Raw genomic sequence first — 19,972 nt, 5'->3', positions numbered from 1 at the left:
TATTTAGTCAGAGGGAGAGGGAGGCGGCGGGAGGGAGGAGGCTACAATATGATGCAGAAGCAGCGAAAAACAGCAAGACATGGGAACCAAGCACCCCTTAGAACAGCAGCGGCAAAGAGAACCAGAAATGTACGCAACAAACTCGTCGTTTAAGAGAACATCGGAATGTCTATTAGGCTGCAATCACAACACAAGCCTCGTTGTTCAACCCTGACTTTCTGCTCAGATCCAGTCTTTCTAACTCGATGGTTCACATTTGTGTAGGTACACACTTAGATGGTTCTTCTTGGGTTCTTTAGTAAAGGGTCCATCAGTTCTACACAGAATCATTTCATGCTTAAATAGTTCTTTGCTTGGTGAAATAGTTCCTCACATTGATGGAGAACGTGTTGTATATGGTTCACTGATTTCCCCTACAGAGAACACAGTTCTGCACATTTTATGCACTGTTTATTTGCCGAATTTGACAAGGCATTTAATAAGTATGGTTCTTCAAGGGTTTTTTGGTAAAGGCAATGGTACTATTTAGGACCATGACTTATAAATAGAAGCTTTTCATGTATAAATGGTTGTTGGCATGATGAAATAGTTACAGCACCAAACAGCACCAAAAAAGGTTCTTCTATTGTTAAAAACTTGACATCATAACAATAGTAGAACCCTTTTTGGTGCTATATAGATCCTAGATCTAGGCTATATGACATTTATCATTATTATGATATACTACATCGTAATATGCTTTTCTGAGTGTATCATGGACATCGTCAGTACTTAAAAACACTTCATTTTTCCATGACCACTTCAACCTCTCTTTATTCCTTACTAATTATCAAACAGCCTGTTTATTTTTAGTACTAAACAGTTACAGTGCATTTACTGATATATGTAAACGAGCTCTGCTCTGATTGGCTTGTTCGAAAAGCAGTCCAGGCTGAGGGACTACTTATAACTTCAGTGTAAGTAGGTGGGGCTAAACTGCTGTAGGCTGAAACAAGGATATTTGTAAATGTGTTGGTTTTTGTGACAACAAAAACAAGGAATTCTAACCTGGCAGTTTAGTTTCCAAGTATGGACTGTGTGGGATGGAAAAACAGCACATTTTAAAAACAATGATTCCACATTACGTCAAACGGTTTTAATATCAACAAGGTGAAGAAATTGTGATTTTCCATCACAAAGGCCCTTTAAAAACAAACTGGGTTGAGAACAGTGGAAGGACAGAACTGGGCCGGAGCTGAGCCGGAGGAGTATGGCCGAATACAGATGTGACCCGTATTTGGACAGAGGGAGCACAGAAACCATGAACATCCAGGCTGGTGCTGGTCCAGTACTGCTCGTAGTTTGGAATCCACATCCGTGCTGGTTTTAGCTACAGAACCCAGATTTTATGACAGACCCTGACCAAATATTTTTCTCTCTGTAGGTTCCTAGTAAATGTTTGATGCTAATTAGGATGAATAAGTTATGTAGACGTTTGAATAACATTTGCTGGGTTTCGATAAAAATCAGTCATAATTGCATTAAAATCTCAATATAAATGAAACGTATATATAGACAGCCAATCACAAGTCTAGATTCTGGAACAAGCATGCTTATTGGCTCTCGGATGCTGATAATACTCAGGTACTGAAGTTTGTTATTGAAGCAACTCTGTAGTACTGAAGTACTACTCAATCATTACCATAAAAGTATTATTTAAGTTTGGAAAACAGGGGGTCCTCAGGGCTCTATGCTCGGACCCATCTCATTTCAACACGCGCAACTGCACCTCTTTTTAATGAGTGTAACAATATACCATCATACTGTATTGTTCAATATGAACCTCTCAATTCAATACACCAAACAATATATTCAAAAGACTGAATCAAATAAAGCTCAGTTTAACACATTCTGCATAAAGTATAATAAAAATCCAACAAGCAAGCTCACGATCAGGCATCTGAAAATATTGCTTCCTCTTTACCTCAAAATCAAGATCAGGGTTGAAAAGCAAATGCCTTGTAAACGTATAACAGCCCGTGCCCAGAGCATTATTATAAAGCATAGTACTTTGGTAATCTTGAGAGCCCTAATAAACTGAAAATGGAAACATTAAAGGGCCCATATGAAAAAAAACTGAATTTCACAATCTTTTATGACATAAAAGAGCTCATAAACATTGTTTCAAAACATACAGTTCACTCCCCAGTCCATATAGTCCGTACATAGACTGATCAGACATAACATTATGACCACCCCCCTACACTCATTGTCCATTTTATCTGCTCCACTTACTATATAGGTGCACTTTGTAGTTCTACAGTTACAGACTGTAGTCCATCTGTTTCTCTGATACTTTGTTAGCCCCCTTTTACCCTGTTCTTCAGTGGTCAGAACCCCCATGGACCCTCACAGAGCAGGTACTATTTGGGTGGTGGATCATTCTCAGCACTGCAGTAACACTGACGTGGTGGTGGTGTGTTAGTGTGTTGCGCTGGTCTGAGTGGATCAGACACAGCAGTGCTGCTGGAGTTTTTAAACACCTCAGTGTCACTGCTGGACTGAGAATAGTCCACCAACCAAAAACATCCAGCCAACAGCGTCCTGTGGGCAGCGTCCTGTGACCACTGATGAAGGACTAGAGGATGACCAACACAAACTGTGCAGCAGCAGATGAGCTATCGTCTCTGACTTTACATCTACAAGGTGGACCAACAAGGTAGGAGTGTCTAATAGAGTGGACAGTGAGTGGACACAGTGTTTAAAAACTCCAGCACCACTGCTGTGTCTGATCCACTCAGACCAGCACAACACACACTAACACACCACCACCACGTCAGTGTTACTGCAGTGCTGAGAATGATCCACCACCCAAATAGTACCTGCTCTGTGAGGGTCCATGGGGGTCCTGACCACTGAAGAACAGGGTAAAAGGGGGCTAACAAAGTATCAGAGAAACAGATGGACTACAGTCTGTAACTGTAGAACTACAAAGTGCACCTATATAGTAAGTGGAGCAGATAAAATGGACAATGAGCGTAGAAACAAGGAGGTGGTCAGAATGTTATGCCTGATCAATGTGTGTAACTTGTGCTGCAAAAACAGCCCCTTTTGAAATGTATTTTTTTCTGTGATGTCACAAATACCAATATATTTATTTATCCACCCAGCAGTTTGGCTCCACTCATTTACGCTGAAGTCATAAGGAGCCCGGACTGCTATTTGAATGAAGCACAGTACAGGCCAGCCAATCAGAACAGAGCTCATTTACATATGTCAGTCTTAAAGGTATAAAATCAAAAACAGCCTGTTTAATTCTAAGAGATAAAGAGAGGTTGGAAAATGATCAAGTAAACATCAATTTTAGTACATAAACCCAGACAAACATAAGTGATAAAAAAATTAAATGTAAAAATGTACAATATTGGCCCTTTAGCATGTTACGGCATATTTTCAGACACTCTGTTTTTGCCATATCGAATAATTTATTGCATCAAACTGAATGATGAATTGTGTTACACCCCTCCCTCTCTTACAGTAGCCAAATCAAAATGTCACCATTAGAAACTGGGCAGGGCCTTTGCTATGCCTGTCTCATTAGTGTATGTTATCACCACGCAGCAGCTCCCATGCTGTTCCTGTTTGCCTGATTTCTGGCTGCGAGCATGGAAACTGGACCCAGCCTCTCTTGTGGAAGGAGATAAAGCTTAAAAGACAGCAGCCACAGCTGAGAGAGCCCTCGTTATGGAAAGGTACTGGTGTACGGTGGGTTTGAAAGAGAGAACGAGATCATATGACGGGAGGAGAAGAAGAATATAAATATGATCCTCTTTCATCTCCAAAGGAAGAGCTTTCAAACATGCTGCACATTCACAACATCACCACCTTTTCATTCAGCACAGAGCTCCAAGCAGCTCATCTGTACCAAATTCCACCGCGCCAGCATGAAAAGCATGAGATATCCACTTCTAATACGAATAAGCAGAAGGGGAAGTCCACCGATTTGTCAAAATTCCTGCATAATTCAATGGTTAAGATGTAAACAGAGTGTTTTGGTGTGAAATGCTTCGTTCTAGAGAAACTTACCGAGTCAGAATTGTTGCGATAGTAAGCAGTGATGCATGAGAATTGTGGCCTGATGCTGTTTCATGTACACATGTGCCAATTCCGATGCATATGCATATTAAAAATTTATAAATTAGCACTAGATGCACATTTACTTATTTCTGCAGGGTTAAAAATCCAGTAAAATGAAGAAAATACTAATATTGTAGTGTAGTAAGCCAGCGTCGCCTAAATATTCTGCTCTTCTGCTCATGTCATTAAAGACCAAACATCTGTCTGCTTGAAATGCTGGTTCAAATTTAAACATATGACGATAATGACTTGATTACAATATCATCCCTAATGGGAACCAGACGTCTGAAGAGCTCCCTCATAGAAAGTTCCTACGTGAAATGGTTGCCTTGTCTGATTGTTTTACGATTGTTTACATAGTTTATATACCAAAACTATCTTTTAATGGTAGAGAGGCAAAACAGTCCCCAAACAGAACTTATTTTTTCCAGATGTCACATTATTTTACCACCATCTACATAGAAGGTGGTTTTGGCTAGTAAATAAAATGTCTATATTTGTGTTGTAGACATTGTGACGCCTGGTTCCTATCACCACCACTGTAAAGAAATCTGAACCATTTCACACTCTGTTTACACCTCAACCAGTTTTTTCTCTTAATTCTCCTGAATCAGTCACAAAGCATAGCAACAACCCACACACAGCATCCCAGCAACAGAGAATGTCCAGCACAGCCTATTTATTTCACCTCACACCTTCACAAACTGGTTCAAGTGGATCTGCAGGGCCAAAATGTTCCCCAGTTACTCAGTGAAGACATTAAGACCTACAGAGCTTCAGTGGAGGGATGTATAGGAAGGGGACAGGTGCATCATCAAGGATCATCCAACACCAGCCCAGTCAATTTATCCCCCTCTTTATTTTCATCAGTGCTTAGCCAATTTCAACGCAACACCTCAGCAGCCTTGGCAGTGCCATTAGACATCAATGGTCTTGCACCAAGCTGGGCACACATTCAGGACTTAAGGGAGGACAAAAGCGAGCAGAAGGGTGAAATGAAGTCTAATAGGGATTAATTAGCTCACCTCCTGCCGTTTTTGGACTTAAAAGTGACGACTGCACGGCTGAAGTTGGCTTCTTGTTGGAATTTTCCGTTCCACCTTAAATGGTGCAGCAGTTACATTGTGGCGCCTGCAGGCGCCACAATGTAACTGCTGCACCATTTAAGGTGGAACGGAAAATTCCAACGACAAGCTGGCGAATATGAGAAAATGAAGCCAACTCCAGCTTTTCTCCTCATCCTTCACCTTCTAATCCTCCTGTTTTCCTTCTAACCTTCACGCTAACCTTCGTCTGTCAGCTGCAAACGTTTCCAAGCTACGTTTTCTGAGGTGAACTAGCTAAAAAACGTACTCACCCTTGCTCGGCGGCTAATTTTCTGATATTCCCATCGAGTCCAAAGGCTCCTGAAGGTTCGGTCGTGTCAAAATCAGTCCCAAAACAGCCGCTTTCGCTCTGGAAAAAGTCTAATACGTCTCGGAGACGCCGCAGCAGCAGCAGCAGCAGATACCTCTGCCTTCACCAACTGTAACGCTATGAATTATTCATGAGTGTGGGCGGGGCCAACGGCAGCGCGACTTGTTGGAGGAGGTGGAGGGGGGAGGTGCAAGGTCGGTGTCAATCAAAGTGTCCCATAAGGGCCTTCACTAGAGCCAGTGATGGAATTACAGCAGGGGGTCCACCTGTTAGAGGTACAAGTACCTGGCAGGACCTTCATTAGTATTCAGGTACAGACTGGATGGCTGGATCAATAATAATAATAATAATAATAATAATATATTTCTAGAGCACTTTTCATACAGTGAAGACCATAAAAATGTTCTACACACTTAAAAATGTGTTCTCCAAGGGTTCTTTAGTACAGAAAGTGGTTCTATATGGAACCATGAACAATCAAAGAACCCTCTGCATGATTAAAAGGTTCTTTGCATCGTGTAAGTGTTCTTCAGATTGATGGAGAATGTGTTGTAGATGGTTCCACACACTTAAAACTGATGGTTCCTCAAGGGGTCTTTAGTAAAGAAAGTGGTCCTATAAAGAACCATGAACACTCACAATTAAAAGGTTCTTTGCATCGTATAAGGGTTCTTCAGACTGATGCAGAATGTGTTGTAGATGGTTCTACACACTAAAAAACGATGATTCTTCAAGGGTTCTTTAGTAAAGAAAGTGGTTCTATACAGCACCAAAAAAGGGTTCTTTAGTAAAGAAAATAGTTCTATATAGAACCATGAACCCTTAAAGAACGTTTTGTGCGGTTAAAAGGTTCTTTGCATCGTGAAATCGTTCTTCAGATTGACGGAGAATGTGTCATAGACGGTTCCACACACTTAAAAATGATGGTTCTTCAAGGGTTCTTTAGTAAAGAAAGTGGTTCTATACAGCACCAAAAAAGGGTTCTTTTATTGTTATGATGTCAAGCTACATGTTACAACAGAAGAACCCTATTTGGTGCTATATAGAACCCTGTTCAAATAGGTTCTATATAGAACCATCTACAGCACATTCACCATCAAGCCGAAGAACACTTTCACAATGAAATACAATACAATAAAGAACACTTTAATCATGCAAAGGGTTCTTTGAGTGCTCATGGTTCCATACAAAACTATTTTCTTTACCAAAGAACCCTTGGAGAACCATATATTTTAAGAGTGTATAGAACTTTTTAAAAAGGTTCTATGTAGCACCAAAAAGGAAATATAGAGATATTTATTTCTACACACAAGTTTTGATATAAAATGTAATGTCCAGTAAGCTGGACGTTTAGCCTCAGTGTAAAGTTTGCTTTGGTTAGTATAATCTAGTCATGCATTCCAACATGCAGTCATTCATGATTTTTGTTTATTTAGTTAAAAGTAGAATCTTATGTGTACTAAGGAGTGACAGCAGATGATGTTCTTCAAATTTGGAGATAATATTGATTTTTAGTGATTGATTTCATTGGATTTCACTGTCCAGTATACTGGACACTGGAATTAGACACATTAAATCTGCAAGAAAGAACAATGAACATATTTATTATCATCAGGATAAGACACAAAGAAAAAAAACAAACGTTTTCTGCGTTTCAGAAACATTATTTTTGTCTACAACACTGCGCTAGTGCATAAAATGTATGTAATGTGTAATATTACATATAAATCTATGTGATATGTAACATTGCTTATATATAGCTTATAATATAGTTTTCTGACTTTTTTCATCAATGACCTGGATTGACTCCACCATTTGTTCATTTTAGATATAGTAATGTAAATCAGTGTGTTAAAAAGCTGTTTTTTTTATGATCTAAAAATTATTATGAAAATATTTGAACATTTTAGGAGCCATTCATGCAGACGTCCAGTTCGTTCCATGAGTTCAGAAAGTTTTTCATGCAGCGGTACGTCCAGTAAACACAATAAAATTTCAGTGCTTTCTTTGTTACCTGTTACGTTGGTGATAATAAACATGTAAATTTTTCAAAAACTCTCACATTTAATGCGTCCAAGTCCAAATGTGCAGTGAATATTATATCGCTGTTGTCAGAAGAAAACTTGTATCTCCAAAATGGTAACTTTACAGGAGAAGGAAAAAACCTACTTTACTTTTAATGTAAGTCAATGGAACCAGAATTTTTTCCAAGTCATTTTGGGCTGTTTTTTTTCATCCATTCATCATGAAATTTACACACAACTTAAAGGGTATCAGACATTTTCACATTATGTCAAAAACTGGAAAATGTCAAAAATGGAGATACGAGGTTTTGTTCCAACAACAGCGATATGTTTCTCAGCAAACAAAAAAAAAATCACATATTATGTTATTAAGGTCACAGCTGAGAAAATGATTCATAACAAAGCATTATTTGCGTTTGAAGAGTCCAGTCTCGGGACCAAGGAGGTTAAAAACTAGTAGCAGAACTTTAAAATCTGTCCTAAAACATGCAGGCGTCTGTCTGACTATCTGTCTTGCTCACCAACTCTTGGCTAACTGTTTTGGGAGGTCTGTGTGCCGCTTTCCCGGCCGCCCTAGAGGACCAGAAGTAAGTGACATCAGCTGTCAGGGAAAATCCACTGTTGACTTAGCGAAGATTATGAGCTACATTATTCATTCAATCCATCTGCTCATCCAGTCCCACTTGTGATACAAGCCATTAGCCCCTCGCTCATTAAGCACCGGTTTATTTTTTCACCCCCGCCGTCTAGGGATCGGAAATTAAATCCTCTCGTTGTTGTGGAGAAAAATCGGGGTAATCGCTTAATCACGGCTGCCCGGGCATCTGGGTGTGTTATGACTGAAAGCTCTTCACAGATCTGGGACTGTTCCCGTTCCCGTTCCTAGCCGTACATTCCCACAGGAAAAGCACAAAACTGGTCTAAAATCAGAGTAAATGGCATATTTATAGAAGTCAGAGTAAAAGTAGTTTGACTTACAGTACTATTTAAAAGTTTGCAGTCAATGTTTTCAGTAATATAAAGCCAATTTGCAGATAAATGTATACAAGTATGCTAACATGATCGTAGTACTGTAGCTCTGAGAAGCTTCGCACATTAAGAATTAATATAATCGATGTGTCCAGAATGCTGAACAGAGCTGTACAATTGTTGTAGATTTACAAAAAGTATGATAAATTACAGCAATAAGCCACTTGAGGCTGTGATTTCATGACAAAGTTCTTAGGCACAACAGAAAACAGAGTAAAACCCCATTAGCTGTAGCAAAATGGCTAATGCACAACTTATAGTCGCTTATTCCTTGTATATAAATGGCATACAAGATACAATATGATCAAATTCACACTCTTTCAGTACAACATTTAAGTTATAACTGATAATAATCTCAATAAACAATTCTTCTGCCATGAAAAGTAGTTCACTTAGAGAAAGCTAATGTCTGCTAAAGGAGGACAAATTCCAGCTGTCACTGAATACTGCGGTAATTTCCATATATTTACATTTTTCATCATGTAATAATGACAATATCGCAATGTAGAAGTGTTTAATGCAGAAACCATCACTTCATAAGACATAAGAAGTTTTTGCTCACCAAACTAAAACCACAACAATAATGCTAAGTTCAACTAGCGTCTCAATGTGTTTTCCTGTATCGTGTTAGCATTAAGCTAACGGTGCCACACATCCATTTCCCTAGACTGGATTTAACACTACTTAAGGCAGATCTACCAAAAACAAAGACATTTACCGCATGCAAGACGTTCAAGTAACAAAGTTTTACTCTTATTTTACAGTGAATCATGTAGTAAATATTCAAATACAAAGCAGATCAATAGAGACTGAATATCAATTGTGGAGCGGTTTAAGCTTGTTAGCTATCTCTGTTTAGCCTGCTATCTTTTAGCTTAGCTGCCAAGAAAATGAGTTGTCAGCCAATTATTTTAAACAAAACCAGGTTCTTACTTCATCTATCTGTATCTCAGCCAATCAGATTTTAGGACCCGTTTATTTAATTAAGATAAATATAGTTTATTACTTATCTATTAATAACCTCTTGTTGTTCCCTAAACAATTTATCAAGTAAAACATCTAAAATATTTTTAGTGTGCAGTTTATATTATTATTATTACTATTATTATTATTATTATTATTAATAATAATAATAATAATAATAATAATACACACTTATAAAATATGGCTCTTCAAGTGTTCTTAAATAAAGACAATTGTTCTATATGGAACCATGAACACTTAAAGAACTCTTTGCATGATTAAAAGGGTTCTTCGCATAGTGAACGGGTTTTCAGATTAATAGAGAATGTGTTGTAGATGGTCCAATCACTTACAAATTGATGGTTCCTCAAGGGTTCTTTAGCAAAGAAAATGGTTCTTTATAGCACCAAAAAGTGTTCTTCTACTGTTACGATGTCAAGTTACAAGTTACAAAAGAAGAACCCTTTTTGGTGCTATATAGAACCCTTTTCAAATACAGAACATTCACCATCAAGCTGAAGAACCCTTTTGAAAAGAGTTCTATATAGCACTAAAAAGGCTTCTTCTGTTGTAGCAGAACCCTTTTTGGTGCTATATGGAACCACATACAACACATTCTCCATCAATCTGCAGAACCACTTATCCACACGAGGAACCATTTAAGCATGCAAAGGGTTCTTTGAGTGTTTATGGTTCCATATAGAACCATTGTCTTTACTAAAGAACCCTTGAAGAACCATCTTTTTTAAGAGTGTATTATTTATTTATTTATTTATTTATTTATAGAGCACTTTTCATACAGGTCCTTTACAGACAGATGATCTTTATCTACACTGTTAACTAGGTTATTATTTAATAATTTTATATTTGAATACAATTTTTAAAAATAATTATTATTATTAATATTCTTTAATAATTATTAAAATAATTAGTATTCATTTGATGTGATTTTAAACTTTTGAATGGTAGTGCACAATAACAAAGGAAAAAATAATAATACCCACCCTTCCTGTTCAGACTGTCAGATCATCATTTAGTCACATGCAGAAATGCCTTCATGTCCTGCCAAAAATACTTATCTCTAAAAAGCACTGCAGAGTCTGAATGAGTGAGATAAATTCAGCCCAGCATGAGGAAACAAACGAAGGGCAAAAGAATGGAAATGGAAATGGAAAGAAATACTGTTAGCACCACTGGAGCCTATAGAGCCAGGCGGGTGACTGTTAAAGCCACACAGAGAGAAGAACCCAGAGACAGGCCCTGCGCAGGGAGGCTGCGTATAAACAGCTCCTATTGAAGGCCGGCTCAGTGTGTGAGGTTCTGAGAAGATGAGGTGTGGATTAGGAGCCTGAGGTGTGTTTGGGAGTGCAGGGGTTAAGCTCAAACACCACTGAACAAGGTCGTGGTGAGCTGAGCCAAGGCGGACCAGCAGGGAGCAGCCTGTCCACAAATCCTCTCCTTAATCCAGTCAAAGTAAACTCACTTGTCCCCAGGTCAGGCCAGGCTTCCCCGGAGCAGCGGCCTGTCTGTCCACAGCAGCCGAATGAAGAATGTTGTGCTGCATCGATTTTCCTGTGTAAAGTGTACTTCTGCCTTCACCTGGAGTGTCTTCACTCCATGCCATACTGTGGTATCTCAATAGAAAGAAGTGCATAAAAATGTAATATTCATTCAGGCTGGTTTCTTAGCAGCACAGATACGAACTAGGCATAGCATTCTGACCACCTCCTTGTTTCTACGCTCATTGTCCATTTTATCAGCTCCACTTACTATATAGGTGCACTTTGTAGTTCTACAGTTACAGACTGTAGTCCATCTGTTTCTCTGATACTTTGTTATCGCCATGGACCCTCACAGAGCAGGTACTATTCAGATGGTGGATCATTCTCAGCACTGCAGTAACACTGACGTGGTGGTGGTGTGTTAGTGTGTTGCGCTGGTCTGAGTGGATCAGACACAGCAGTGCTGCTGGAGTCTTTAAACTCTGTGTCCACTCACTGTCCACTCTATTAGACGCTCCTACCTTGTCAGTCCACCTTGTAGATGTAAAGTCAGAGACGATAGCTCATCTGCTGCTGCACAGTTTGTGTTGGTCATCCTGTAGTCCTTCATCAGTGGTCACAGGACGCTGCCCACAGGACGCTGTTGGCTGGATATTTTTGGTTGGTGGGCTATTCTCAGTCCAGCAGTGACACTGAGGTGTTTAAAAACTCCAGCAGCACTGCTGTGTCTGATCCACTCAGACCAGCGCAACACACACTAACACACCACCACCACGTCAGTGTTACTGCAGTGCTGAGAATGATCCACCACCCAAATAGTACCTGCTCTGTGAGGGTCCATGGGGGTCCTGACCACTGAAGAACAGGGTAAAAGGGGGCTAACAAAGTATCAGAGAAACAGATAAACTACAGTCTGTAACTGTAGAACTACAAAGTGCACCTATATAGTAAGTGGAGCTGATAAAATGGACAATGAGGGTAGAAACAAGGAGGTGGTCATAATGTTATGCAGGACACAACCGAGCGTCCACATTACAATTTATGGCTTTCTGTGTCGTAGCAGGAAGTCGCCGTGAGCCGCAAACCACTGAAGCCGTCCTCCTGCTATTGCTGCCACGGAACAAACCGCAATATCTTCGTCTCTCAGTGGGTGGCTGTAACGTCAATTCCACTTTTATTTATGTCCCTGTAAAACGAGGGGGCGAGTTTGGAAGCTCTGCTTCACATCTCTGCCTGTAAACGTTTCACAGCACTCGCCTGTGAAACTCATGTAATTAAGAAGGGCGTTGGGGGGGGCGTTAAATGAGAAGAAGGTGGTGTCACCAGCACTGATACAACATTTCAAAACACCCGTGAACTCTCCACACCACATTAACATGGCAACAGTAGCAACCTAGCAACCGGTTGCTAGGGAGAGGCAAAAGGCAGGCCCCTGAAGAGCTGACTTGCTTACTTGGCAAGTGAGGCGTGCAAAAACGGAATTCCCCCGCGACTAGTGAAAGGCCCGGGTTGCCATGGTGACCGCATGGAAGTGATGGAGCTTCTTGACGTTGTTTTTCTTTTTCTTTTTTTTCCCACCCCACTCCGTGGGATTCCAATGGACACATTAACACCCGCCCATGCCAGCACAAACTCGGCTCACGTCACACGAAATACACTTCACTTTGGGCTACACTCTTAAAAAAGATGGTTTTTCTGTGGTTCTATATGGAACAATTTGCATTCTTAAATGGTTATTTGCATGGTTCTTGAGACTGATGGATAATGTGTTGTGAATGGTTCTATATATCCCCAAAAAGCCATCATAACTATAGCAGAACACTAGCAAAGAACCATTTAAGCATGAAATGGTTATATATAGTAACTTTCTGTGAGGGAGCTTTTAGAGGTGGACGTCTGGTTCCTATCACCACCACTGTGAACAATTCTCATTACGTTTCTCTATAACAGAGCAACAAACCACCAGGAATGACTACATAAATCTTAACCTCTTAATTATTCAGACAATAAAACAATAAAAAAAATCTGCAGATTTGCCCCAAATGTGTGTTTGAAGAGTGTTTGAGGCCAGAAATATAGTAATGATAAAATTCACAGAGGCAAAGGAATATTATCATTACTGAGGTACTTGAACTGAACTATTTAACACAGCACAGCACATTAGAGTGACAGGTGATGGAAAGAAAAAAAGAATTTTAAATATTGAACATGTATCAGAAAATGTATTGCTATTCCTGCTAATGACGTTTGGTTTAATATGATTGTACAAGCCATTAGATGTAATGAAGATATAGTGAACCTAGTTGTATGTTGAAGTTGCTGTAAATAGACCATAGCCTCTGATTAAACAGAGGATTCTTCAAGGGTTCTTAAGCAAAGGCAATGGTTCTGTTTGGAACCATGAACACCCTGCTGAAAAAAACATGCACACATGGAATGTATGCTGGTTCTATGCTGGCTTATGCTGGTCTGGTGCTGGGTTCGCTGGTCACACAGCATACCAGCATCCAAAACATATGCTGGTTTTCACTCAAAGAACCATGTGCATGCTTAAAGCATTCTTTGCAAGGTAAAATGGTTCTTCAGATTGATGGAGAATGTGCTATATATGGTTCTGTACAGAAGCTTCTTGAAAATGGTTCTATATAGCACCAAAAAGGGTTCTTCTATTGCTACAAGCCGGACATAGTAACAGTAGCAGAACCCCTTTTGGTGCGATATGTAGAACGATTTTCAAAAAGGTTCTATAGAGAACCATATACAATAAATTCTCCATCAATCTGAAGATCCCTTTTACCATGCAAAGAGCCATTTAAATCATGGTTCTACATAGAACCAGTTCCTTTACTAAAGAACCAGCTTTCTTGAAGTGCATAGTGTCAGATTTGGAGACACGTGCTACTGAGCGCGTTCCCCACAGCCTCGTGCACGCGCACAGGCCGAATACAGGCGACGCGCGGTCGCCATGGAAACCGAGAGGACGCGAGAGGAAACGGGCACAACACGGCCTGCAGATCTCACCGTTTAATCTGACACTAAATGAATCCACAGACGTTTAAATCGGACTGTTTTGAACTCAGACTAAGTGTCAGACTACAGCTGTACACTTTAGGTAAAGAGCAGAACCATAACAGATCCGTTTTGGTAGCAGTGTTGTAGCTATATCGTTAGCTTAGCTTGGCTAATGTGGATTTTCTCGGTTCAGTTTCCTCAGTTAGCACTTTAAACTGTAATGAATGGTCTGACACGGCATTAATAGACCTGTAAGTTCAGTAAACTGTACTATCTATAAGTCGATAAGCTTCCTTACTGGCTGATATCAGCGTTAATTAAACAAGCCAGACTGTTGGAGTACAGTGTTAAAGGGGAATTCCACCAATTTTTCAAAATTTCTGCATAATCAAATGGTTAAGATGTAAACAAAGTCATTCAGATTGGTTTGAGGTGAAATCTTTCATTGTAGAGAAATTTAGCAACTCTGATTTCTTTACAGTGGTGGTGATAGGAACCAGGGGTCGCCATGACTACAACACAAATATATACATTTTATTTACTATCCAGAACCACCAGTAAACTTACACGAGTTTTGTATGGAATGTTGATGATGGTAAAATAATGGAAAATCTGCAAAAAAAATCTTTGGGGACTATTCTGCATGTATCCCTCCACCATGAATGGATTAAAATCACACAAAAAATTATCGTAAAACAGGGTCTCAGTCATCAGGCAGTGAATTCATAACCATTTCAATACCACTGTGTACAATTCTGACTCGGTAAGTTTCTCTAGAACGGAGTGTTTCACACCAAACCACTCTGAATGACTCTGTTTACATCTTAACCCTTTAATTATGCAGAGTTTTTGAAACATCAGTGGAGTTCCCCTTTAAGGAAATGTTGCAGAGCTGGGAGAGACGCGCTGAAGGTCTCAGCGATGCTGAGCACATGAGAGAGCTGAGACACAGGAATGATGTGCAGTATCAGGTAAGCTGGGGCTGATTCAGATCTTTGGGTGTCTCAAGGCCTCAATATCATATTAGACTAAATCGAGTTACATCACTACCTGCAACACAACTCCACCATCCGGTGAAGGATGGGTTCCTCTTGTCTTGGTTCCTCTTGGGAAACGTGATGGGAATTTAATACATACATCGTTATGAAACATAATGACTGACAGCTCGGCCCAACGACCCAATGAAAATGTGACAACAATCTCCATAGCAACACGGATAAACGTCTCAACAGTCTTAAAGGCTAAGATGACAATAACTTTAGGTGTGAACATTAACAAGCGGCGTATATAGTATTATACAACAGTTAGTTCCGGCCACGCAATCTGATTGGTTGAGAAGCGTTGCTAAGCAACGACTTTGACAGCTGTAGGAGACGTTCAAGCCATTTGAACGTTTTTTCTTCTTACTCTGCCACAAACAGAAAATGGACACTTTTAAGATCACATTTGACCGACAGCCGATTTGGTCAGACTCTGAAGATGAGATGACACTAAATTCCCAAACTGTCGTCACCACTGAGCAGCTTTTCAGTTGGCAGCTGTGACAGAAGAACAGCTGAACAACCTGGAATCAGCCAGAAATGAACCCAACACCATTCGCCAAACTAAATGGGCTGTAAGATGCTTTACAGACTGGCTGGAACAAAACAACATTAATACTGATCTGGCAAAAACTGACAAAACTGAGCTGAACCTGATATTGCAGCAGTTTTATGGCTCAGTCCGATTTGGTCAGACTCTGAAGATCAGACTACACGTTTGGCGAATGGTATTGGGTTAATTTCTGACTGATTCCTGGTTGTTCAGCTGTTTTTCTGTCACAGCTGCCAACAAAAAAGCTGCTCAGTGGTGATGACAGTTTGGGAATTTAGTCTAAGGAGCTGGAGAACGAACTGCCGGCTGTGCAGCGAGTGGGCGGAGCTCGTTACTCTGACGTAGCAACAAGCTGCTTGTTAAGGAACTATAATTTGGTGAAGGAACTGCGAACATTAAAACTTATTAAACGCCGCGTTCACGGCCCAGTTTATTAATTTATTACTTTATTTAACTGTTGTATTAAAGCAACAGAACACTCAAGGAGTGTGTTATCGCCAATAACATCACGGCTGTGATGATCTACAGCGACCAAATCACAGCCGTGATGTTATTTCGCGACAACACACTCCCTCTCGGGTTCTATCGCTTAAGTGATGCACCGATATGGGAATTGTAGGCCGATGCCAATATCTGATATTTTTATGTACATATCTGCCGACGCTGGTACTTAAACGTTTATAAAATGTCCTGGAATAGCGTTACAGAGAAATATAACATTTATTTCTGTAGTAAAATGCAGATATTCTAACACAGCAGCCCAGTTTCACCTAAACATTCTGTTCTACAATAAATACATTTTCAAACATCGGGTTTGAATTATCTGTCAAATCTAATCGTCTGTCTGATGCTCGCAATTGTCTGTTAATAGCGATATGATTCCGATATTATCGTGCATCCCTAGTGTATAGCACAGGTCTAGAGACAGTGACAGTTGAGCGAAAATTTACATAATTTTTGTTCTGCTTGCAACACATTTGTGCTACAAGGCTAATATAGCTAAAACGTAATGGAAGCTTACACCCGACCAGCTAGCATAGTGCTAACTGCGTTCCTAAATCATCACACAGTAATCTGAAATCATCTTGCTTATGTGGTTTCCAACACTGTATAACAATGTTTTATATGTTTTATATATATTTTATATTTAGGTCATTCTACTGAAACGTCCACTCTTCTGTCTCTCCATAGGAGTCACTGGTGTTACTGATCCTCACTGGTGTTCCACATAATAAAGGAAACACCAGAGACATTTTTAATGAACAGTGCATTTTACTAAACGGCTGCTACAGAGCACCAAACCACATGTTGTCCATCATGGAATATCCACTAAAATATGGAATTTAATCCATTTGTGTTCTATTTTTTCACAATTACTTTAGAATGAAGTCGGTCACACCAGTGACTTCAGCTAAAAACTTCATATGAAATCATGAGCTGAATGAGAAAATCTCTGATAACTGAAAGACACAGTGGACTCACCATGAGCTTTTCTTCATAGATCCTCAGAAAACAGGTAAAAGGAAGTCGAGTGATGTCATCAGTGTGACTTTTATTCCAAAATAAGAGATTTTTTGTTACGCAGTAACACCAGTGACACGACTCCTGGGGAACTTTCATTATATATTTTATAACATTTATTTGACATTTGTTTTCTTTATGTCATTTAAACCATGTACTTCATAGTCATGTATAGATTATTGTAGTTAAAATTGCAGAAAAACATGTTTTTTTTACCTCAAAATATGGCCTCAGCCTTCACACATGATTGTGAGGACGAGCTCTTCTGTGGTGCTCTGAATTCTAGATAATTGATTTAAAAACCAATATTGCTGAATTGAGGCTCAAGAAGGTGTAATTGTTAAAATAAAGTATTGTTTTGTTTTAAAATATAAATAAATTGTAACCCTAACATGTTTATCAAGTGTGATATATCTGTAAACACTAGGGACACAAAAATGGACGTTTCTGTCGAATGACCCATTTACCGTGTTGTGCTGTATTCCACGTATGAAATGTGCTACATAATTAAAAGTGCATTATTATTGTTTTTGATAACCTAATTAATATATATTAATATTATAACTAGCAGTTCATTTGTTACAATTATAATTATAATTATTATTATTATTAGTAGTAGTAATATTAATTGGTCAGCAGGTTAGTGAGACCACAGCGTTAATAACTGCATGTTAACTGTATATTAACTCCATTACAGTGAAAACGTAAGTAAGCAATTTAAAAGCTGTTTTTCAGGAGCAACTGCGCAAAAGAGAGCGAGAGAGGGAAGACGCCGAGACGAGGAGACAGACACAGAGAATGATCGCGCCTCAGCTTACACCACCCAAGCAGAACAAGTTTAAAACACGTTCCTACGACAGACCATGGGCAGCGTCCAAACCAGCTTCTGTAAAGGTAGTGGATTTTTTTACTTATACGGCCTCATTTTATTTCAGTTATGAAGCGGAATATGATCTCCTACCGCTGTTGTTTTTGCCACCTGCAGACTTCACCTACTTCTGTCAAGCACAGACGACCAGATGCACAACACTGTGCTAAAAGAAGCTCAGTGGAACGCCTGCCAGATCTCGTCAGCGGAGCACGAAGCCGCCCTGCAGAGCTGAAGGCCTCAAAGACCTCACATAGCGCTCCCAACAACTCTTCAGTCCGATGTAGCACGATAAGATTTATAGACAATAGGATGTTCTTGTACAGCTAGCATGTGCGCACACAGTGCGTGTGTCAGTTTAAAGGGGCACTCCGGCCAAAATGAAAACGTAGCCGTCTCTGCATCTGGTGTAAACCTTCTGCCGATGCATCTTGGCAGTGGGAGGGTGGGCTGTTTGAAATGATTTGTTCTCGCTAGCTGGCTGATGGAGAAGGAAACCAGATAGCTAACAGTAGCGTGAGGAGGTTAAGTATCACATCTGTAGGGCTGCCGCTAACGGCTTTTTTTCTATGGGTTAATCTATTGACGATTTTTACTATTTTTACCCTTAGTCGATTCATCCAAAAAATTAGTTTTACTCCAAAAAATCAAACTGACCATTTAATTTAAGTTTTGACAACAGCAAACTGAATCCTTACACAAACAAATATGCTTAAAATAATGGCATAATTAAAATGATTAGATAAGATGCATGTCCTATCAAGTCCAAAGCGCATGAGTACACACACTGGGAAATCAGTCAGCACAGAATAAGCCCAGATTCTGGCCTAAACATTTTCTCAAACACGTATTAAATGGAAATTCTAAGATAGCAGGCAAACGACTTCATGGCTTTCATAATGCGTTACAAGCTACAAGGACAACAGACTTTAAAAAGCTCTCCCTACTAATGGTAATTTAATAAGCATGAATAGACAACACTTACGGCGGTTTTGCCTTTTTCGGTGTTGCACCCGATCCCCCTCAAATTCACATTCCCCATTACAAATCAAGTTACCGGTGACGCACACTCACTAAGCAAAAATCAACGCCAACCAACACGCCCCAACAACGGAAGGGCGAACTGAATCGGCTGCAACACCGGCGGTCCACCATCCAGAACAGCGCCTGTGTGTTTTCTCTTCAGGTGCTTGTGCATCGCGCTAGTGCTGCTGTGGCATCCCATCAAAATTTTGCACAGTGTACAAACCACCTTTTTGTTTTGGGCTAATTGGAAGTTTTCCCAGACTTTTTTTGATGCCTTGTGTCTTTGGAAACTTTTAAAAACCTTTTTTGCAACGAGTCAGTTTAAAATATTGACATAGATTAATTTTCACCATCAACGTCGATTAATCATGGCAGCCCTACACATCTATATTAGCCTTCTTTATTGCTGTGGGGGGGTGGTCCCAGAGGTTGAGTGTAGAGGTGGGCAAGACAGTATCATGATACACAATACGCATCAAAATATAACTAGCAGTACTACATTTTAAAAACAGCCATAAAAAACTCTGAGATCAATGATTTATTCAACATTTCTCCCTATGTACTGCACTAAAATCTATTAAACAGAAGTAGTTATGTTTTATTTTTAAACGTAAAGTTGGCCGGTGTTCTTTAAGTACTGACGTAATCAACGATATGCTCAGAAAAGCGTATTGTGTATGAAGGTGATAACATTTTGTCACAATGATATCACCATATTGCCCACCTCTTGTTGTATGACATACTTGCAGAAAAATGCTGGGTACTGTAGAAATGCGATGAGGGGGGCGCCAGACAGCTGTCGCAACGTTTAACCACCGTTTGCAACTTCCGGGTGCAGACCCCTGTACCCCTTCATGTGTCTGGCAGAAAATGGAGATCACTTCCAGCATCGCATGTAATGC

Source organism: Colossoma macropomum, unplaced genomic scaffold (genome assembly GCF_904425465.1).
Source record: "Colossoma macropomum unplaced genomic scaffold, Colossoma_macropomum, whole genome shotgun sequence".
NCBI lineage: Eukaryota > Metazoa > Chordata > Actinopteri > Characiformes > Serrasalmidae > Colossoma > Colossoma macropomum.
The sequence above is the reverse complement of the archived record's forward strand: the minus strand, read 5'-3'. Positions refer to the sequence as shown.